A 24,977-nucleotide genomic window follows, 5' to 3' on the forward strand; every position below is an offset into this window, starting at 1 on the left:
ATCTCTCCCAGACTTCACGCAATAATATAATAAGTAATAAGTAACAATAATCAAGATGGTGTAGTACTGGTACCGAAAAAATACACAGAAAAACCAAAAGAATAGAATAGAGAACCCAGAAATAAACCCAGACACTTACAGTCAATTAATCTTTGACAAAGGAGGCAAGAGCATAACAAGGATAAAAGACAGTCTTTTTAGAAAATGTTGCTGGGAAAACTGGACAGCTGCATGTAAATCAATGAAACTGGAACACACCCTCACACCATGAATAAAAATAAACTCAAAGTATCTTAAAGACTTAAATGTAAGACAAGACACCATCAAACTCCTAGAAGAGAACATAAGCAAAACATTCACTGATATCTCAACCTTATAAATATTTTCCCAGGTCAGTCTCCCAAAGCAACAGAAATAAAAGCAAAAATACAGCAACGGGATCTAATCAAACTGACAAGCTTTTGCTCGGCAAAGAAAACCTTAAAAAAAGAAAACCCACTAATTGGAGAAAATATTTTTAAATGATGCAACTGACAAGGATTTAATCTCTAAAATATACAAAACAACTTATACAACTCCACAGAAAAAAAGCCAACAACCCAATTGAAAAATGGGCCAAAGACCTGAATAGACATTTCTCCTTGGAAGAGATACAGATGGCCAAAAGGCACATGAAAAAATGCTCAGCATCATTGATTATTAGAGAAATGCAAATCAAAACCACTATGAGGTACCACCTCACACTAGTCAGAATGGCCATCTTTAATAAGTCCACAAATAAATGCTGGAGCAGATGTGAAGAAAAGGGAACTTTCCTACATTGTCAGTTGGAATGTAATTTGGTACAACCACTATGGAAAACCTTTGAAAAAGTATGGTGATACCTTTGAAAACTATATTTAGAACTACAGTATGACCCAGCAATTCACTCTGGGACATATATCCAGACAATACTTTCCTTGAAAATGACATGCACCTGTATGCTCATTGCAGCACTATTCACACTAGCTAAGACATGGAAACAACCTAAATGTCCATTGGCAGATGATTGGATTAATAAGATATGGTATATATATGCAATGGAATTCTATTCAAGCATAAGAAAGAACAAAATAATGCCATCTGCAGCAACATGGATGGAACTGATGACTCTCATACGAAGTAAATTAGACAGAAAAAGAAAAATATCATGTGATATCATGAATATCTGGAATCTAATATATGGCACCAATGAATCTTTCCACAGAAAAGAAAATCATGGACATGGAGAACAGACTTGTGGTTGCCAGGCGAGAGGGGGAGGGAGTTGTATGGACTGGAAATTTGTGGTTAATAGATGCAAACTCATGCCTTTGGAATGGATAAGCAATGAGATCCTGCTGTATAGCACTGGGAATTATATCTAGTCACTTATGATGGAGCATGATAATGTGAGAAAAGTGTGTGTAACATGTATGTGTAACTGGGTCACCATGCTGTACAACTGATATAACACTGTAAACTAGCTATAATGAAAAAATAAAAATAAAAATCAGGAGTTCCTGTCATGGCACAGAAGAAACGGATCTGACCAGGAAGCATGAGGTTGTCCCTGGCCTCACTCAGTAGGTTAAGGATCTGGCATTGCAGTGAGCTGAGGTGTAGGTAGCAGACACAGCTCAGATTTGGCATTGCTGTGGTTCTGGTGTAGCCAGCAGCAACAGCTCTGATTAGACTTCTATCCTGAGAACCTCTATGCCATGGTTGCATCTCTAAAAAGACAAAAGACAGTAAACAAACAAGCGAATAAATAAATCATTATATATTAAAAAAAACAGAAAATGGAAAACAGAAAAGGACCTACAAAAACAAATCTAAAACTATTAAGAAAGTGTCAGTAAGAATGTACATAGCTACAATTTGAGTAGGTACTACATACTTTATTTTTATTCATTATGATTGATGGTATATTTTATTTTATTTTTTCAATAATGATTTTTATTTTTTCCATTATAGCTGGTTTACAGTGTTCTATAAATTTTCTACTGTACAGCAAGGTGACCAAATCACACATACACGTATACATGGTTTTTTCTCACATTATCATGCTTCGTCATAAATAACTAGATACATTTCCGAGTGCTATTCAGCAGAATCTCATTGCTTAGCCATTCCAAAAGCAATAGTTTGCATCAATTTAACCCAAATTCCCAGTCCATACCACTCCCTCCCCTTCCTATTGTAACTGGCAAAAAAAGAAGACAATGGGTATATCTGAAAAAAAAGCCTGATCTAGTTGCAAATTTACTAAGTTATAAAAGAAGAATAACAAATCGTTAGTGGAAGAAATTACTATTTAATTGAAATGATGAAAAATTATCTTCATTTCTTGATAAATTTCAACAGATTTGAATTTAAATGTGAAAATTTTGACTTTAACAAAGTTCAGTTAAAATAATCTTGAATGTTAATATTTGTCTAAATATAACATTTCTCAATGCTTGCTTTAAAAATTAAACTACAACAAAACAAAAAACATTATACAAAAGTCCCATAATTCACCACTAGCGACATCTTCCAACACCTTCTTCATTATTGACTGTTTCATTTAAGGTATTGTCAATTTGAGAAGTGAAAAATGGAGTCTCATTTTCTGCAATGGCAAAAACTCTTCTAACAATCCCAATTACTTTTTACTGCCAGTCTCTGAGGACGCTAAAACAATCAAATGAATTTTCTCCTTTATTCCTCCTGTCAAGGGATACCTTTATATACTTTTGTCTTTTGAAGTTCAGAGCAGAAAATGAAATTACTGGATGATGAAGACTAGACATCTAGGATCTCATATTGATGTTATTTCTGAAGTCCAAGTGCAACTGGTAGGTTACATAATCCTGACATGTTACCCTACCCATATACCACATCTATCACACTGGTTTCATCTACAATGTAAGTATGTCCATACTGATAAAATTCAAATGCCAAATAATAACTGAGAGGAGGGCTGCAAAGAGGAAATTATCCTGGAGAAAACTGATTTTTATACAAATGGAAAACGGATACAAAAATAACTGTAATTGTGATCACTGGGAATTAAGATAATGATACAGTAATCCAGGGCAAATAAATTATGCTTAGGGAAAAGGAAAAAAAAAAAAGAATGTACATAGCAATAATCACCTTAAATATAAACAATTTAAATGATACAACCAAAAGACCTAGACTAGCTGAATGGATATACACATAAATTGTATTTATATGCTGTATACAAGATACCCACTTCAGACCCAGAGAAACATACAGATTAAAATTAAGGCATTGGAAAAAGATATTCCATGCAAATGGAAATTGAAAGAAAGCTGAAATAGCAATACTCTTATCAGAAGAAATAGGTTTTCAATAAAGACTGTTATCAGAGACAAAGAAGGACAATACATAATGATCAAGAATTAATCCATAAATAAATAACAATTATAAATATATATATACCAAAAATAAGAGAAAATCAATATATCAGGTAAATGTAACAGACATAGTGGAAAAATTGACAATAACAATAACAAAGGGGGCTTTAACACCCCATTTATTTCAAAGGACAGATCATCCAGACAGAAAATCAATATGGAATCACAGGCTTTAAGTTACTGGTTAAACCAAGAGAAATTAATTTATATTTATGGAGCACTCATCTGAAAGCAGCAGAATAAATTTTCTCCTTGAGTGGTCATGAAATATTCTTCAGGATAGTTTACATGCTGGGCCACAATGTGACCCTTGGTAAATTTAGGAAAATTGAAAGCATCTCAAGAATATTTTCTGATTAAAGTGCATAATTAGAAACCAATTAAAGGGGAAAAATGCAAAAAAAAACTCCAAAGCATATGGATGATAAACTCTATGCTACTCAACCACCAATAGATCTTGAAAGAAATCAGAGGAAATCAAAAACTACCTATGAAAAATGAAAACAAAAACAGTATCATTAAAAACTTCTGGGATGTAGCTAAAGCAGTTCTAAGAAGGAAGTTTATAGTGATACAAGCTTACCTGAAGAATCAAGAAAAATCATGAGTAAACAACTTAAGCTCACATTTAAAGCAAACAATAAAAAAAAAACAAAGTCAAAAGTTAGTAGAAGGAAGGAAATTATAGAGATTCAAGCAGAAACAAAGCAAATACAGATGAACAATAAAAAATATCACTGAGACCAAGATCTGGTTCTTCGAAAAAAATAAGCAATATTGATCAATTTTAGGTAAAATCTTCAAGGAAAAAGAGAGAAGGCCCAAATCAATAAAATTAGGATTGAAAGAGGAGAAAATATAACCAACACCCCAGATATACAAAGGATCATATGAGACTACCACAATCATCTTTATGCCAATAAAATGGATAACCTAGAAGAAATGGACAAATTCTTACAATGGTAAAATCTCCCAAGACTGAACCAGGAAGAAAAAGAAAATATGAACAGACCATTTACAATTACTGAAATTGAATCTCTGATTTAAAAATTCTCCACAAAATGAAACTCTAGGACAAGATACATTCACAGAAATATTCTATCAAATACTTAAGATGAGTTATCAACTATCCTCCAAAACTATTTCCAGAAATTTTCAGAGGAAAAAATACTTCCGAATTCATTGTATGATTCAACCATCACCCTGATACTAAAACCCAGCACCAATAACACCAAAACAATCCCAGAAAATTACAGGGCAATGACACTAATGAACAGAGATGCTAAATTTGTCAACAAAATTCTAGAACAGAGAATTCAGGAATATATTTAAAAAAATTTTATCTTAGGGGTACAAACTTTATTTCATTATTTTTAAATCACTCGCATAATACACCATATTAACAAATTGAAGAATGAAATCCATATAATCATCTCAATAGACACCAAAAAATCTTTTGATAAATTCAACATCAATTTATGATTAAAAACCTCAGAATTTGGTCATAAAGGGGACCTACCTCAAAAGAATAAAAGTCATATATGAAAAACATAGCTAACATAATACTCAATGAAAAGCTGAATCCACTTTTTTTCTAAGATAAGAAACAAAACAAGGATATCCAGTTTCACTACGTTTTTGGGGGTGAGGGGGCAGTGCCTGAAACATGTGGAAGGTCCTGGGCCAGGGATCAAACCTGCACCCTATCAGGAACACAGGCTGCTGCTGTGACAATTCCAGATCCTTAAACTACTGCACAGCAACTGTACTCCCATTCTCACAATTTTATTTAACATAATTTGGAAGTCCTATCTACAGCAGTCAGAGAAGAAAAGGAAATAAAAAGGAAACCAAATTGGGAAAAAATAAGTAAAACTATTACTGCTTGCAGATACCAGACTGGCCTTGGTCAGTGGGTTAAGTTTCCAGCCTTGTCATGAGCTGTGGTGTAGCTAGCAGATGTGTCTCAGATCCCGTGTTGCTGTGTCTGTGACTGGCAACTGCAATTCCACTTTGACCCCTAGCCTGGGAATTTTCATATGCCACAGGTGCGGTCCTAAAAATCAAAAGTAAATAAATAAATAAAAAGAAAGGCTTTCAATATGAAAATATAAACATATTTAAAGGATATAAATGCATTTCAAATAAGCATAATTTACGTGGATAAATATGAAAAAACATATTAACATAAAGTAATCAAAAAGACAGGTAAAACAGTGATGTGCTTATCAAATTGACTGAGATGGAAAAATGTATACACTTTAATGCCAGCTCACATGAAGTTATATATCATAGTGTAAAAGAGAACAAACCTAACAGCACAAAAGATCTATTCTTTAGCTTAATACTTTGTTACCTGTACTTAACCATGCTGTATCTGCACCTTTATAAAACAGTGTTGTTTATAGCCTAAAATATGTCAATGTTCTTCTTTGCAGGCTTGACCTTTAAAGATATAACTATTTTACATTCATATAGAGATGAAAGCTTGGAGAATAAAAAATAATTGCCTTATTGGAGGTTTATAGACATATTATAACCAGACCTAGCTGAGGGCTGCAAAAAACAAAGAAGTTTGTAAGAACATCTCTCATTTTACAAGAAGGCTGAATTCTAATTTGAGTAAGATGGCTCTTGGGGGCACTAATCCACCACATTCTTGGAGTTTTGGCTTTCTGAGTAAATTGCTATTCCTTGCCCAAAAGTCTTATTTCTTGATTTATTTCCCTGCTATATAGCAAGCATTAGGAACTTGGACTCCATAACAAATTTTGGTGAACCTGTCAGGAGCATCAACCCTCATGGGCAACAAGCTCTGATTGGGAAATTGGGGGTAAGACACTAGCAGCTGCTGGGGCACTTTTCCTCATGTTACCCCCTTCCCTTAAAAATTCCCTTTAGTGGCACCGATTCCCCAGCACTTTGCAGTTAGGCCAAGGAATCCACATCTTAGAGTCTATGGGCTCATATTAGCAGAGCAAGTTGCTCTGGGGTGAACATCCAGAAAATCACTTTTCTTTCATTTGGGGCTTTTTTATCCAGAATAAGGCATTTTTCTTTTTTTTGTGTTTGAATGGGTACCCTATTGAAGAGAAGAAATAGTTGCTGGACTTTGATCTGTGAACTGGTTTGTTTGTATTGTGTGTGTGCCATTTGTATTCGTTTGTCTTGTACTTCTGTCTTGAAAAGATAGGGTTGTTTTCATCTATCCCTAAAGAAAGCTCTCTAGGGCACATTTTGGAGAAGCAGGCTCATTATATTTTATTGTAAAAAGATATGACCATGGAACCTGTTAGGATCTCTAGAAGGGATTGGTTCAGGGCTATCTTGGGATTCGATGTACCATGTACTGTATTTAAAGCAAAAGTTACCTAGTGCCACACTTGCTTTGATAATTAACAAAAGGCTTTGCTTGAGGTCTCTTGAGTCATTGGCATGGATCCAACAGCTCTCCAAGGAGTCACATTGCATGAGGGTTGAGTGGAAAGTTCTTGTGCTTGAGAGTTTAAGATTTTCTATTTATTGTTTGTTTTTTGTTTTAATTAGTTTTATTACTGATTATTTACAGCCAGATCAATTTTTGGTTGTTTAAAACTTTTACAGATGCCAAATGGAGGAAAGGAACACACACACACACACACACACACACACACACACAATCTTGTTGTTAAAAGTGGGATATACCCAGGGAAAAGAGAAGTGTTCCATTGATTCCTAAATTCACCAAAGGCCCCAGTCCAGAATTCAGCCTGTTTGGTTGATCCTGAGGCAAAAAGAAGTCCTTTTAGTGGATAGAGAGGATCAGTTGCTATTTACAAATTTTCAATAAAATATCTTTGTCCAATCCCACAATTAGAGTTATTCTACAAGAAAGTACGGAGGAATAATAAAATCACCTATGTTCAGGCATTTCTTCTATTACAGAGAGGAAAGTAAGAGAAGGAAGGGAAGAAGAGTGAGGATATTTTGCTTCAAATAGATGCATCCCTTCCACTGCCTACCATTACTAAACTGCAAGTAAAAATTACCAGTGCCGGGGCATAGTGCAAAAAAATAAATAAACAAAAATAAAATACCTAGGAATAAACCTGACCAAGGAGGTGAAAGACATATGTTAAAAATTACAAAACATTAATCAAGGAAATTAAAGATGATTCAAAGAAGTGGATAGATATCCCATGTTCCTATATTGGAACCATCAATATTGTTAAAAAAGCCACACGACCCAAAGCAATCTACAGATTCAATGTGATTTCTATCAAATTACCCATGACTTTTTTCACAGAATTAGAACAAATAATCTGAAAATTTACAAGGAAATATAAAAGACCCCAAATTGCCAAAGTAATCCTGAAGGGGAAAAAAACAACACGGATGCATAACTCTCCCAGAATTCAGACAATGTTACAAAGTTACAGTCATCAGCACATTGTAGTACTGGTACAAAAACAGGCATATGGATCAATGGAACAGGATAAAGACCCCAGAAATAAAGCCAGACACCTATGGTCAAATAATCTTTAACAACAGAGTCAAGAATATAAAATGGAGAAAAGACAGTCTCTTCAGAAAGTGATGCAGGGAAAACTGGATAGGTACATGTAAATCAATGAAACCAGAACACATCCTCACACCATTCACATAAATAAACTCAAAATGGCTTAAGGATTTCAACATAAGACAGGACACCACAAAATTTCTAGAAGAAAACATAGGAAAAAAATATTCTCTTACATAAACAGTACAAATCTTTTCTTAGGTTAGTTTCCCAAGGCAAAATATTAAAAAAGTAAAAACGAAAATAAGCAAATTGGACCTGTTCAAACTTAAAATATTTTGTACAGAAAAGGAAACCATAAAAATATAAACAAAAATGAAAACAAAGAGACAACCTATGGAATAGGAAAAAACAGATGCAAACAATGCAACATACAAGGGCCTAATCTCCCAAATATATAAATACCACATACAAATCAACAACAACAACAACAAAAAACCCAATCAAAAAGTGGGCAGAAGACCTAAAAAGACATTTCTCCAAAGACATAAAAATGACCATCAGAAATATGATTAAAATGCTCAGCATCACTTAATTATTAGAGAAATGCAAATCAAAAAATACAATGAGGAGTTCCCATCATGGCGCAGTGGTTAACAAATTTGACTAGGAACCATGAGGTTGTGGGTTCGACCCCTGGCCTTGCTCAGTGGGTTAAGGATCTGGTGTTGCCGTGAGCTGTGGTGTAGGTTGCAGACGCGGCTCGGATCCCGCATTGCTGTGGCTCTGGCATAGGCTGGCAGCTACAGCTCTGTTTAGATCCCTAGCCCGGGAACCTCCATATGCCATGGGAGCGGCCCTAGAAAAGGCATAAAAGACAAAAAAAAAAAAAATACAATGAGGTCAGAATGGTCTCACACCCATCAGAATGGCAATTATTAGTAGTTCAACAAATAACAAACATGGACAGGGTGCAGAGAAAAGGGAATCATCTTCCACTGCAGGTGGGAATGTAAATTGGTACAACCACTATGGAAAACAGTATGGAGGTTTTTCTTACTCCTGGGCATCTATCCAGACAGAACTACCATTCAAAAAGATACGTGAGCCCAAATGTTCATAGCAGCATTATACATAATAGCAAAGGCATGGAAACAACTTTTTAAGATGTGGTACATTAATAGAATGCAATACTACTCATACATTAAAAGAACAACATAATACCATCTGCAGCAAAATGGAGGCAACTAGAGATTCTCACTAAGTGAAATAAATCAGAAAGAGAAATACAGATATTATATGATATCACTTGTATGTGGAATCTAAAATATGGTACAAATGAACCTACATAAGGAACAGAAACAGAATCACAGACATGGAAAACAGACTTGTGGTTGCGAAGGGTAAGCATAGAGGGAATGCGATAGATTGGAATTTTGTGTTAGTAGATGCAACAATTACGTTAAGAATGAATGGGCAATGAGGCTCTACTGCATACCACAGAGAACTGTGTCTAATATTTTTGGGTAGAATATGATGGGGGATGATATGAGAAAAAGAATGATAGATAGATAGATAGATAGATAGATAGATAGATAGGTAGAGAGAAATGCAAATCAAAAAATACAATGAGGAGTTCCCATTGTGGCGCAGTGGTTAACAAATTCAACTAGGAATTTTGCTGTACTTTGGAAATTAGCACATTTTAAATCAACTATATTTTAAAACAAAAGAAAATCTTATGGGTTAAAAAAATAAACAGCAAAAATATATCAAACAGCAGAGGGAAATAGAGCCATTATTTTGTAGTAATTTTAAATTGAGTATAATCTATAAACATATTGAATCACTCTGTAGCATACCTGAAACTAATATTGTAAATAAACTCTAATTCAATCAATCAATTAATAAAAATAAATAAACAATAGAAGTTTTTAAAAGAGGAAGATGCAAGGTGAAATATCACTTTTCTGAATGCTGCATTGAGTTCCCAAAAGTCAGGAAGCCCTAAGAAATAAGCCATCTTTAAGCAAGTAATAGTATATCTAATGTAAAGAGGAAGGACATTGGAAAAGGGAAAACCCCAAGTTAAAATGAAGGCTGAGTAAAAGAAAAGCAGTGAGTCTTCTCAGATAGTAAAAAGGGAAGAATGCTTAGCTGATGAATGAAGAGGGACAGGTATTTCTCTGGACTTGTTATTTCAATTAAAATATCCCCACAGGAGCCCTGTTTACAATTGACATTGGGAGAAAAACTGATTAACTTTTCTAGTAGGCACAGGGACAAAGTATTCCATTCTATATACCAAGTTAGCATGTACAGCATATCAATCTACCCCAACCACTGGGATATCAGGAGAATGGCAGATCCACTCTATTTTTGCAAACATTGGAGTCATTTAGGTGACATGCTGTTACAACATGGTTTCTTATATATGCCTAAATGCCCTTTTCCCCTCCAGGACCAAGATCTCCTCTCTAAATCTGTAGATGGCTGTCATACAAAACTCAGAAAAAGATAGAACTTCACCCTGAGGACTATGAAAATGTAAGACCAGAAAAGTGGACACAGTGTAGACCAGGAAGGGCCCTAAACATACAGCCTATAAAATCTTCTTTAAAAAAAAAAAAAGAATGTTGGGAAATATCAGATACTTCTTGGTGTTTGTGGTCACTTTTTTCAGGATAAATGGAAGCATTCACCACTTGGACAGAAAAAAAAAATCTGAAGTAGTTATAGTCATTAGTAAGGAAATGTGGATTGCCTGGCACCTTTCAAAATGACAATGAACTTGCATTTGTCTCCATTATAACACAATAGGTAACATATTGATCTGAAACTAAATTCATTATGGCAACCACCATCAACAGGAAAAACTAAAAACAAATAAATAAATGATATATAAAATATATCAGGAGATTAATTTTACCTGAGGTAAGTTCTTGGCAGATGATCTGCCATGGTTTAAGTGGCTCCCAGAAGCAAGCTTAAATTAATCTCTTTTGAAATATTGTATGGTAGGCCATTCCAGGTGTCTTCCCAGGCAGGGTAATGTCTTAAAGGACCTAGCAGTTGCTGACAATGCTAAGACAATAGGTACTATTAACATCGGTTCAAAGAGTTTGCTTCCAATATGTTTGCTTACCCAACTGAGGAGGTTCTGTACCCTTTCCAGCCAGGGGATCAAGTTCTCTTCAAATTCTGGAGAGAACAAAGATCCAAACATCCACTTGCAGCTAAGTGATCAAGACCATAAGAGATTCTGCTGACACTCACTACTCTGCTAAAAGAGACAAGATAAAACTGTAGATCAAAACCCATTCCTCCAAGGAGGTTGAGAGAAGATGGTGGAGTAGTAGGATGTGAGGCTCACATACTCCCACAAATACATTGAAATCCATCTAAATGTGGGACTGTTTGTTGAACACTGACAAAAGACCTCAGGATTCAGATAGAGCAAGAAAATCTTTACAAAACTGAGTAGGACAAAAGAAAGAAGAAAATGAGAGAGAAAATGAGAAAGGAAGTAGGACAGGACCTGCACCCCTAGGGTGGAGCTGGAAAAATGAAAATCTCCTGCACCCTGGGAAGTTCTCCCACCAGCAAGATCAGCTGGGATATAGGAGAAACTTTAGAGTATCAGAGGAGAACACAGTAATGAGTGAGAAGCAGTTAAAATGGAAAGATTCCTCCACTAATGATCAGTGCTACCACCATGAAATACCCAACCATATGTTGGTAAGTGCAGAGGTTGGAAACTAAAACTCCAGCTTTGGAGGTCAGACTCAGGGAGAGAGCTGGGGTTGGCTATGTGGGAAAAAACCTGGCCTTGGCCATGCAGAAATAGCCTGGAGAGACTGGAGTCTAAGGTGTACACATTTGAAGGTGTAAACTGAGGAAACCCAGGTGTTCTTGGAGGCTAGGTGCATTATTTGGGGGCAGGATCTACCACTAGAGCCTTGTTCCTTGGGCACTCTCTCAGGCTGCAGGACACCAGTGGCTCAAAATCCTGGAAGCACCCAGGAGTGACTGTTGCCTAGCAACAGCTTGGGAGCATCCCCTGCCCTTAAGGTTGCAGAGAATACCAAGCAGGCCAAGTGATCTTGGGAATAGCACAAGCTCTGAGATCTCTGCCAGCAAATGGGAAGGGGATCACAGAATTGGCATACACTGTGAGGCTGTCCAAAGGAGACAAAAAATCTGCTGGTGCATTTTCTGCCCCGAGGCAGCAAGAGAGATCACTCCTGCTATTGGCCCTGAAGAGGAAGTGACTGCATGAACAGATACAGAGAGAACATTTTAGCAACAGTTAAGTAACAGCCCCCATCCTTGGGGCTACAGAGAATGCTCCATAGAGTTACCAAACAAAGGGAGGGACTTTGGAAGAGTGACTCCCCCACACAGATATAGAGAGAAGTCCAGAGAACATTCCTGGCATTGGGAGGGAGTGCAGGAAAAGCTTCTGTATTTTCCAGCTACAGGAAATGATCCTGAGAGAGTCACAGTAGTAGGAGGGGTCAAAGGAGTCATTGCTGCACCCCACCCACCCACTGAAAAAGCAATCCTGTGAACTGTGAACCACTGCCAACTCTCTCATGGACTCCATTACTAGGAGCCACCTGGCTCCAGGAGAGATAGTATGGTACAAATGCTCCCATCACATGCTCTGGGTATGTGAGAATTGCAGGAATAGTTACCAGCTCCTGCACTACATACCTGCTGTCAAAGAAATTATAATCATAGAAAGTTAGACAATATGAGACAACAAAGAAATAGCCTTCAGATAAAAAACCAGGACAAAAACAACTAAATGAAGAGGATTGGGTAATACATCTAAAAAAAAATAAGACTTCAGTATGATAATAATAATGATGGTAAAAGAAGAAATAAAATATCACTGTTTACAGATGACATGATACTATACCTAGAAAATTCTAAAGACACTAGAGGAAAACTGTTAGAACTCATAAATAACTTTGGTAATGTTGAAGAGTAAAAAATTAATACACACTGCATTTCTATATACTAACAATGAATGGAAAGATAAATTTGAGAAAACATCCCACTTATCATCATATCGAATATAATAAAATACCTAGGAATAAATCTACCCAAAAGGAACAAAAGACCTGTACTCTGAAAATTATAAGACACTGATGAAAGAAATCAAAGGTGACACAAACAGATGAAAGACCTACCATGCTCTTGGATGGGAATAATTTTGTTAAAATGACTCTACTACCCAAGGCAATTTAGAGATTCAATGAAATTCCTATCAAATTACTAAGAACATTCCTCACAGAACTAAAACAAAATATTTTAAAATTTGTATGGAAACACAGGAAGATATCAAAGAGCCAAAGCAATATTGAAAAAGAAAAATGGAACTAGAAGAGTCAAGCTCCCAGACATCAGACTATGTTACAAAGCTACAATTATCAAAACAGTATGATGATATCACAAAAATATAATATAGATTGATAGAACAGGATAGAAAGCCAAGAAATAAACCCAAGCACCTATATTCAACTAATCTATTACAAAGGAGGAAAGAACATATAATGGAAGAAAGACAGATAGACACTTCAATAGGTGGTGCTGGGAAAACTGTACAACTCCATGTTAAATAATGAAATTAGAACACACCCTCACACCATTAACAAAAATAAACTCAAAATGGATTAAAGGCCAACACACAAGTTCAGATACTTGAAACTCCTAGAGGAAAACAGGCTGAACTCTCTTTGACATAAATCACAGTAATATTTTGTTTAATCTACCTCCTAGAATAATGATAATAAAAACAAAAATAAAGAAATGGAACATAATTAAACTTAAAAGCTTTTTCATAGGAAATGAAACTATTAAAAAAAGAAATAAGTACCCACAGAATGGGAGAAAATATTTGCAAACAATGCAACCTACAAAGGCTTAACCACCAAATTATACAAACAGCACATATAACTCAAAAGAAAAACAACAAACAACCCAATTGAAAAATGGGCAGAAGACCTAAATAGACATTTCTCCAAAGAACACATACAAATGGCCGTAGGCACTTGAAAAAAATGCTCAACATCTCTAATTATTAAAGAAATGCCTATCAAAACTACAATGAGGTATGACCTCAAAGCAGTTAGAATGGCCATGATTTTATAGTCAACAAATAACAAAAGGTAGAGAGGGTGTGGAGAAAAGGGAAACTTCCTTCACTGCTGGGAATTTAAACTGCTAAAACTACTATAGAAAACAGTATGAAAGTTCCTCAGAAAAATAATATAAAATTATCATATGATACATCATTCCCACTCCTGGTCATGTATCTAGACAAAACTTTCATTCAGAAAGTTGCATCCACCCTTATGTTCACTGCAGCACTATTCACAATGGCCAGTACATGGAAAGAAAATAAATGCCCACTGACAGATGAATTTTTTGAAGAAGATGCAGTACATTAATACAATGGAATACTACTAAGCCATAAAAAGAACAACATAATGTCATTTGGAGAAACATGGATGCAACTAGAGAGTGCCATACTAAGTTGCAAAAGACAGAAAGAGGAAGACAAATACCATATGATATCACTTGTATATAGAATCTAAAATATGAAAGAAATGATCCAATCTATGAATCAGAAACAACAGAAACAGATCACAGATATGGATACCAGGAGGGAGGGGGGGAAATATGGGATGGATGGGGGATTTGGGCTTGGTATGTAGAAACTCTTACATTTAGTTGGATAAGCAATGAGTTCCTACTGCCCAGTGCAGAGAACCATATTCTATATCTTGGGGTAGAACATAATGAAAGACAGTATGAGAAAAAAAAAAAAATGTATATATATATATGACTGTGTCACTATGCTGTACAGCAGAAATTGACACAACACTGTAAATCACCTATACTCTAATAAAAAATAAACTAAAAATGAAACCCACTCCTCCAGAAATTGGATGGGATGAAGAAAACTTGGTTCTATGTACCATTAGAACCTCTTGAGTGTCTGATTCAAATTGAGCCTCCTATCAGACAAGTAAATGATGTATTTTGCTCTATATTTTTTTACTAGACTGCTGATGGCCACTTGTTGGAAAGTCTCAAAGGGGACAATAACTCCCCTTTCTGAAAAATATATGCAGGATTTAAATATAGCATAAGCCAGAGAATCCTGGGTTTCCTCACCCTAGTGTTGGGTGCTTGTTCAGGTGCTTGTTTAAGTATTGTAATAGAGCCATAGATAGGAAAGCAATATCTTTCCCACCTAGGACTCAGGAATACTCAGACCTACTTGAATAGATGCAAGAAAAAATAATCCAGCATCAAGAAGTTTACAACAACTATACACACTCCCTCCTTCTTAAGTATCAAAGAAATTTGAATTCTAACCCAGGTAATATGGTTCTTGGGACATTAGTTCACCACATTTTCAGTCTGCTGGCTTTTCAGATAAAGTTGATATTCCTTGTGCCAGATCTCCTCCAGCATTATTTTTTTTTTTTTCCTCCAGCATATTGACCTGTCATGGGGCAAGTGGTATAAGCTTGGACTCACTGACAAAAACACAATTTGAAGAAGGATTTTGAAAAGCAATTTTAGTGTTGTATATGAGGAAACTTGAAATATTTTATCACCTCTGATAAATTAACTTAATAAAAATTACATTCAGGACTTCCTGTCATGGCTCAGTGTTTAACGAATCTGACTAGCATCCATGAGGATGGAGGTTCAATCCCTGGCCTTGCTCACAGATTTAAGGGTCTGGCATTTCTGTGAGCTGTGGTGTAGGTGAAAGGTGCAGCTAGACCCTGAATTGCTGTGGCTATGGCATAGGCCAGAATCTACAGCTCCAATTTGACCCCTAGCTTGGGAACCTCCATAGGCCGTGGGTGAAGCCCTAAAATGCAAAAAAAAAAAAAAAAATACATTCAGAGAACACATCCTATAAAAGCACATTTATTCAGCTCAAATTATAATTCAAAAATTAATGCAACATTATAATTCAATATTTGAGGATTTTAATGAAATATTATTTAGACTCATTGTCAAGCATCCAGTCATATACATCCTTTATAAATTTCAAACTGAAGGACTTGATGAGGAGATTGGTAACAGAGTTTGCAAAGGGCTGGAGTAAAGGCTATAAAAGCAGGAAAAGGAGAATTTCCACCAAAGGTCTGGGATTCCTTGCCAAACACTCAAGCCCCATATGCCTCCACTGCTGAGTCTACAGAGATGCTGCAATCTGTGGCTGCTTATGAGACCCTCTCCTCCTGAAACCCAGATGTTTGCATCCTATCATTGCCACAGAAACTTCCTTTGGGGTACTGGATCACACAGTTCCCACATGGTTGTAAGCTGCATACAAGTGCTTAAGCTACCAGAGACCACCATCAGAAATAAGAAAGAAGATAAAATTTATTTCTTCCTCCATTGTCCAGTGCCTCCCAGGGTTTGCATTCATATAACCTTGAGAAAAACTGGATGACAGAGGTTAGAATAAATGATCTGCAACCTGAAACCTTGAAGGACACATGAGGCCCATCCCCCAAGTGTGGGCCTTTCAAAAATGTCTCCATCTAGACAAATGATGCCATGCAGAAAGGATGCCATGGGAAAATAATTAATGTAGTTTAAGAATAAACATTAAAAAATTCATAAGAATTTGACTGCAAGTTCGATGGAGATAGATAGGATTGTTCCTATCCTGTTCCCTAATTTAGACCAACTTCCTGGTACATGGTATGCATTCTGTAAATACTTGTAGTCTAAAGCCAAGTTATAACTATTAGTGGATAATTTTGTCTAGAAGAGTATAAAATTGTTGATTTTTGAATTTTCTTTCTAACACTTTGCATATTTTTAACGCATTCTTCTACATAAACAATGCAATGCAACATTAAAACAACAGAGACTGCAACTGAGTGTCAGAAGGAAGAAAGAGTAACCTAAGATGTAAAGAAGACCATCTCAACCTTAGTTTCAACTACAAAAATGATTAGAGGTTCTGTTTTGACCCATCAATTATACTGTGAATTTCAGAGTCTGTTTATTTGAAAGACAAGAGAAACATCAATATCTCACAAAATATTCTTGAAGAAAAAACATACACACATACAAGAAAGCAACTTTCGTGATGTAAAAAGGCTAAAGCCATATGTAAAATAACATGTCATAGATGGTATTTTATTGATGGTAAGATCTGAGATTATTGTTAATGTTGTTTAAGATTTCTAGTTTAATAATAAAAGATTTTGAAAAGAGATAAGAAGAAAACCAGAAAAGTACAATAGAGGTATCTATTATCATTTTGTAGCTCCTTAATTGCATTCTACTTGAAGATCCCATGGGGAATTTATCAGTAGAAAACCATCAACCCTTCCCCTAACAGGCATTATAAACCAAGGTTGATGTCACCTTCCTATCTCTCTTTATACAGTTAACTGTGGCCACTTTTCACTAGACAATCTTGATGAGAATTTTGGCATCACTGAATGTTGGAGAAAAACAGATAGGAAAGCAGAAGTACAGAACCAAAAGAATAATCATTGGTTTTTGACTTGTTATGCTTCTGGCACATTTATTAATTCTTGACAAAATTTCCTCATTTCCCCATATTATCTTTTTTTATGGGGAAAAGTAAAAGTGCTTTTTTTTTTCATGAATGTATTATATAACATGTATTTAGTGACCTGTATCAAAAATAGGCTTAGATTTTCAATTATTTATAGACAAAAGAATATAAATTCCTCCTATATTACTGTATTACAAGTTTATTTTCTTGAGACTGAAAGTTTACAAGAGAAAAGGGATTAATACAACATTCAGTGTGGGTGAATACTTATAGTAAGAACACTGAAATAAATGTCTAAATCTTATTTATGTTTCACAGTTGAAACAGTGGATGGATAACACCCACATTTCAGACTTGACACATTTATAACCTCAGAGGTATGGTTCGATGCTAGGTAGATGCTGCAGGAACATGAATTATTTAATATGTGAAAAGATAATTTAAGATCGATGAATAAGTATCTCATAGGTTCTTGGGAAGAAAAATATGGTAAAGCAATAGGACAATTGCTAAGATCCTGTTACTTACTATTTAATATTTTTCAATGCCTGTTGTTAATAATTCCTCATACCATATTGCACTGGTCCATTAACCTCATTACATTGGTTAGAGAACAGTATGTGTGATCAGAGAAGCAAGGTGCCTTGTGCAGTATAATCAATACACCCTTGACTGTCCGGAGACCTACATGGGATTCTGTTCAGCATAGCTTGATCAGAATAACTCCTGTTTACCAATTCTAACAGAGATTTGCCTGGTGCCTCCCCCTCAACCTCCTGCTCTACTTTAAGTTGCCAAATATCTCTGAAGGCTTCATACGTGCTAGTCACTGCACTAGTCCTTGCTTCACTTTGATCACAAATAACAACTCAGCCACATGTATGTCTTCAGTTTATGGGACTGTTTTTCAAATTTGCACAGAATACAGCTTTCCTCTGCCAGTGTAGGGAGAATTTGACAGTAATATTATATTTAATAGAATGATTCCTGGATTTGTTGCTTATTTACATTGACACATCAGAGTCATTTTCAGAGTTGTCACCTGCTTTAGCATCTGTTGAGTAAGTTGTTAATAAGTTGTTAATAAGGAACTGTTGGAGTTCCCGTCGTGGCGCAGTGGTTAACGAATCCGACTAGGAACCATGAGCTTGAGGGTTTGGGCCCTGCGCTTGCTCAGTGGGTTAACGATCCGGCGTTGCCCTGAGCTGTGGTGTAGGTTGCAGACGCGGCTCGGATCCCGCGTTACTGTGGCTCTGGCGTAGGCCGGTGGCTGCAGCTCTGATTTAACCCCTAGCCTGGGAACCTCCATATGCCACGGGAGTGGCCCAAGAAATAGCAAAAACATAAATAAATAAAATTTAAAAAAATTAGGAACTGTTAATAAATTGAGTGTTGTAACTGGTCTCCAGGATTACAAGAGGATAAAATATATTTGAAACTTGGAAATCCTTACTGAAATTTTCCTAAGTCATAAACACTCCTAAACTCTTTCCAGAAAGAGGGGCCAACAATGTTTCCTTCTTGTTGGTAAGGACTTGTTAACTTTAACATTTAACATGTCATAAATTGAAAATTTGCAAAGGTTTAATCTTCCTAAGAGAAAATGTGGAAGAATCAAATTCTGATTCTCTTCAAATACGCCAGATGTATCTTCCTTCGACTGCTGTCTATTATTTATTTTACATATTTTTTAAAATTATACTTTAGGAGTTCTTATTGTGGCTCAGTGGAAATGAATCTGGCTGGCTAGTATCCATGAGGATACAGGTTTGATCCCTGGCCTTGTTCAGTGGGTTAAGTTTCCAGTGTTGCTGTGAGCTGTGGTACAGGTCACAGATATGGCTAGGTTCTGGCATTGTTGCGGCTGTGGCTGTGGCTAGGCCAGTAGCCGTAGCTCCAATTTGACCCCGAGACTGGGAACTTCCATGCTGTGGGTGCAGCCTTTAAAAAAAAGACAAAAGAAGATAAAATTATACTTTAAATAACAATTATATAGTATTTCTCCCTGAATAGACTGACTGTGACCTCTTTAACTGCAATCAAATTTGATTTTTCTTTAATTTGTCTTCAGTCTTCAAAATATAGACTGTGAACAGCAAATATGAGGAAGGAACCTCAAATTGGAGTTAGTTATTTCTCAGTGTTTTTCTATTTTCCTCTTTGCATTTCTATTTTAAAAAATTTGATTGCCATAGAGAATAAAGCAGATGTTGACAAAACTACAGCTTTGTCTTATAAATGGCACTGATGATCTAAATGATCTTCTCTGTGAGATTTAGAGCAAATGGTAGGAATTTAAAAGAGATGAATTTAGGGGAGCATGCAGAAGACAGAACTGAGATGTCCTTCTCCATAAAGCTCTGCTTAACCAGAGTTAAGAATAAGAAATATATATCTATTTATATTTATATATTCATATTTATATAAATATATATATTTATACAAAGTATATATGTATTTATAGAAAGTCTGAGATTACATATATATTCATACATATATACATGTACATTATTATATTATTCTGGGACAACAGTAATAATCAAACCCAAATTTTAGTATGTATGAGTAGATACTAAAACTAGCACTGAAGTAGTGTAACTCAAATTTAAAAAAAATAGTAAAAGCCATCTTTTACATAGAATCTGCATAATCTGTAACCAGAAATATTCTGGACAATATGATTACAACTCATTTACTATATTAAATTTTATATTATCTAATCTCATTTAATATTTTAACCATATCTGAAATATTATTATCCCTTGTTTATGTAGTGTGGACAGATGACTGATGCATGGAGAACAGAATGAACTGACAGCTGTAGTCCTGTCTTAGAGTCTGAGCTCCTCTCTAGATGCCCTAAGGGGTTGGCCAGTGGAGAGGAACACTGTCCACTCCTGTGAATGTATGGTATTCTCCAAAGACACACAAAAACTGCCTAACAACAAGGCCTGAACTTACAAGCAAAGGGAGCTCAAACCACTGGTATGCATTTTCCCTAAATTATGTTTCAGTTATTTTATAATTCTAACATGGAATATATATTCCAAGAGTTTTTAAGATTCAAGTGGATCTTTAAAACAGAAAAGATGATTCTATTCTGAATTCTATAACAAGACTATATTTTTACTATAAGTAACCACGTTTTTAAACAAAATTGTGAATTCTTAGATTTTAACTAAATTTGCTGAGTTACAGGGAATTTATAATTTGAAAGTCTACAGTCTTATGACATTTCCACCCATTAGAACAGTCAGGCTTCCATGCATGCACACACATGAACACAAAGCACAAGCTCACTATATGTTCATTTCAGGTGTGAGTGTTTTTAATCCCAAAGCTTTATTTGGTGGTCTAGGTGAAACCTTATGGGCAACTCCACCTTAGTGGCCAACCACACTGGACAGTTGGATTTCATCCTGGTGGGATTCTTCTCTCTATCTAAGCACCCAACTCTTCTTTGTGCAGTCATTTTTGTGTTATTACTGATGGCCTTGTCTGAGAATATCATACTGATCCTTCTGATATATTCTAATGCCAATCTCCATACACCCATGTACTTTTTTATCAGCCAGCTGTCTCTTATGGACATGTACATTTCTCTCACTGTGCCCAAGATGCTCATGGACCAGGTCATGGGCATGAATAAGATCTCAGTCCCTGAATGTGGAATGCAGATGTTTCTCTGTTTGACTCTTGGAGGTTCAGAATTTTTCCTTCTGGCTACTATGGCCTATGACCGCTATGTGGCCATTTGCCATCCACTCCATTATTCTACTCTCATGAATCATAAAGTGTGGGTCCTCTTGGTGTCTGGTTCCTGGTTCCTGGGATCAGTGGAAGACTTTATGCTCACACCCATCACCATGACCTTTCCTTTCTGTAGATCCTGAGAGATCCATCATTTCTTCTGTGAGGTCCCTGCTGTAATGAAGCTTTCCTGCTCAGACACATTCATCTATGAGACTCTTATATACCTATGCTGTGTCATCATGCTCCTCATTCCTGTCACAATCATTTCAAGCTCCTACTCTTTCATCCTCCTCACCATCCACAGAATGAATTCAGCAGAGGGTCAGAAGAAGGCCTTTATGACTTGCTCTTCCCACATGACTGTGGTCATCCTCTTCTATGGGACTTCAGCCTACACCTACATGCTCCCTACCTCCTACCACACTCCTGAAAAAGACATGGTTGTATCTGTCTTTTATACCATACTCACTCCTTTGCTAAACCTCTTAATCTATAGCTTTAGGAATAACGATGTCACAAAGACTCTAAAGAAAATGTGGAATGTGGAATCTGTTTCCCAGTGAACTAAGAAATAATAGATTTTTACACTAGTTGTTTATTTTTCTCCATGCTAAATACTCTCTATATAAAATGCCAATGTTATTCTTCATATTCTAATACCACAATGTGTCAAATATATATATTTGAGAGGAATTGTTTCCCTGTACTAGAAAGCTTTACATTTTAAACTCTTTCTGTGTAAAAATTATTTTTATAATTGTATTGAATTCATGTTGTATTTTTCTGAAATTAACTGCACTGTGATTCTGAGGGAGAATATTCATATTCTTAGAAAATGCATAGGTAAAATATAGAAAAATATCATAAAGTATGCAACTGATGAAAGAGAGAGGGAGAAAAAATGATGAAGCAAAAGTGGTATATTGTTAACAGGTGATCTATATAGAGGTCATATGTGTTAATTGTACTGTTATTATTCATGGTACAAGTGTATACTTAAAATTGCTTAAAAATAAATGATAAAAAATCAGATATTCTCCCTTTTAGTTTCTACTTTCTTCTTGTTGGCAGTGCGACAAATCTTAGAAACCATGTTCATATTAATGTGACTGATCATCACTGTGACAATCCAGTCTTCTGCCTGCTTTATTGAATGGCTTCTTTGTTCCTCATGATCCAAACCTGAAGGATCCTTGTGGGTTTTACCTGTCTGAAATGTTTACTACCTGTGGTAGAGCAGAAATCCAGGAAACTATAAAGTACTGTGGGAAAAATGTTAAGCCAAAATTGAATCAATTTTATTTATTAACCCCAGTGTTCCTTCAAGCAGAAAATATTATTTTCCACATGAGATAATATTTGTGCTGAAATTTGAAGTGTGTGACCTACTATTCAAGCAAGCAGGGAAAATGTCAAGCATTCAAGCCCTCATTTCCTCAACAAAATATTTCTTATCATATATTATAATTTGAGAAAAAGAGCTACATGAGTTTAGAATATGAATTAAACATAGATACTATCCTGACAAATTTGAACTGTAAGTGTAGTTTGGGCAAATAATTGTAGTAAAAAAGATTATTTTGATGCTCATCCTTTCACCATGAAAGGATATAGGTCATAAGGACACATCAGGACTACCTCTCAATTGTGAGTTTATCCAAACAAAGAATGGTGAAAATAAAACCCTGGACTCAGTGTTGAATGGTGACAAAATGCTATCCCCAAATGAGACAGGTTGCTGGGATGAGGGTACCTGCACAGGGGCTGATGCCCCAGGAAAAGAATAACATGACCAAAGGTCATGTGGTTAGAAAAGAAGGAGAGATAAGTGTCCCAATAATTTATCCATTCCTAATTCAATTTAAAGTCTCATTTCTTGCATTTTTGTGACTAAGGTTTTTGAAAACTGCAGTGAAATAATGTTGCTTGCATTGTATAACTATTACAATGGTGGTAATCAATTGAATAAGTATAATATTAGAGGTGAGAAAACCAGAGCAATGAAGATGGTGACCTGGATGGTGTAAATCCAAAGGGAATGGACCATGTCTTATAATTATGAACTATTGGACAGCATAGGTAGAATAAATAGGGTCTTGTTGAATACATTCCATAAAGCCACAAACTTATTTGCATATGTACTCACTTCAAATTTGCTATGTCAACTTGTGAATTATCAGATGGCTTGAAAAGTATAGATTCACCTTTCCTCTTGACACTCTCAATTACTTCATGACTGTAAAATAATGATCTTCCAGCATTTTTGGAAAGTTAGTTTTGAAAAACATTTACAATATTTTGTTGCATTCAATGAGAATTAATAAAATATGTACATTATTTAACTTTTAAAATAATGGAGTAGTCTGTGTACGACCCTTCATTTTCCTGAACCAAATTATACACACATGTAATGATTCCATATAATTATCCTAGCAAAGATTGGCAAAGATTTTGGTGTAGAAAGACCCTGAGCCCACCTCATAAGCATACCAAAATCATAATCTTCTGCAGAGAAATTGATGAAAAATACCAGAACCTACCAAAAAAATATCTTCCACAACAAAAATATAAATAAGGAACAATGGCAAGATGCGTAGGAGGGACATATTTGGGATATAATTAAGCCTCTTTCACTCAGGTGAGTGACACATTAACTAGACATATATTATACTGCAGAGCATTTCCCACGGGAGAGAGAGTTATGAGCCACATGTCAGGCTCCCCATCACAGGGATCTTGCACTGGGCAGGTTAGCACCCAGGGCATTTGGCTCTGAAGGCCAATAGGACTTAATTTCTGGAGTCACAGTGTGCTGTGTGGAATAAAAACTTCATTTTTAAAGGAGGCATTTTAGGTGACATGCACTAAAACCAGTTCAAAACTATCACTGTTTGAAAATTCCATGATACTATACATAGAAAACCTTAAAGATGTCATTATAAGATAACTAAAGCTTATCCATGAGTTTAGTAAATTTGCAACATACAAAATGAATATGAATAAATGTATTTTATATCAAAACACTAATAATTAGCTATCAGAAGAGAATTTAGGTAAATAATTCCATTGGCAGTCACTTCAAAAAACTTGGGAATCAACATAAGTAAGATTGTAAAATATTTGTGATGAAAGTAATTGAGGATGAAGCAAAAGGTTGAAAGATATATTGTGTTTTTGAATTGGAAGAATTAATATTGTTAGAATGATTATTCTACTTAAGGTGATCTACAGACTCAATGCAATCCTTATCAAAATACCAATAACATTTTCACAGAACCAGAACAAATAATTTTAAAACTCATATAGGAAAAGATCATGAATGGCCAAGAAAATCTTGAGAAGGAACGGAGCCCCAGGAGTCATGGTCCAAGACATCAGCCTGTACGACAAAGCTACAGTAGTCAAAAGAATTTACTGCTATAGCAAAAAGTCACAGAGATCAAAGGAAAAGAATAGAAAGCCCCAAAAGGACACACATTTATAATATCTTTATTCTATGATAAAGGAGGTAAGAATAATAAACTAGAAACTAGAGCCTTTGTAAACGAACAACAAATGCAGTAAAGCTGCAGGATATAATATTAACAGGAGTCCCTTGAATTTCTATGTAATATTGAGATATGTATAAAAGAAATAAAGAAACCTATTCCAGAACTTCCATCATGGCTCAGCAGTTAATGAATACAACTAGCAACCATGAGGTTGT

At 35.6% G+C, this 24,977-nt stretch overlaps 1 pseudogene; it reads left to right on the top strand.

Annotated features, from left to right (window-relative positions):
* On the top strand, window positions 20,887-21,834 carry LOC110259597 (annotated as a pseudogene).

The sequence above is a fragment of the Sus scrofa genome, chromosome 2 (genome assembly GCF_000003025.6).
Source record: "Sus scrofa isolate TJ Tabasco breed Duroc chromosome 2, Sscrofa11.1, whole genome shotgun sequence".
NCBI lineage: Eukaryota > Metazoa > Chordata > Mammalia > Artiodactyla > Suidae > Sus > Sus scrofa.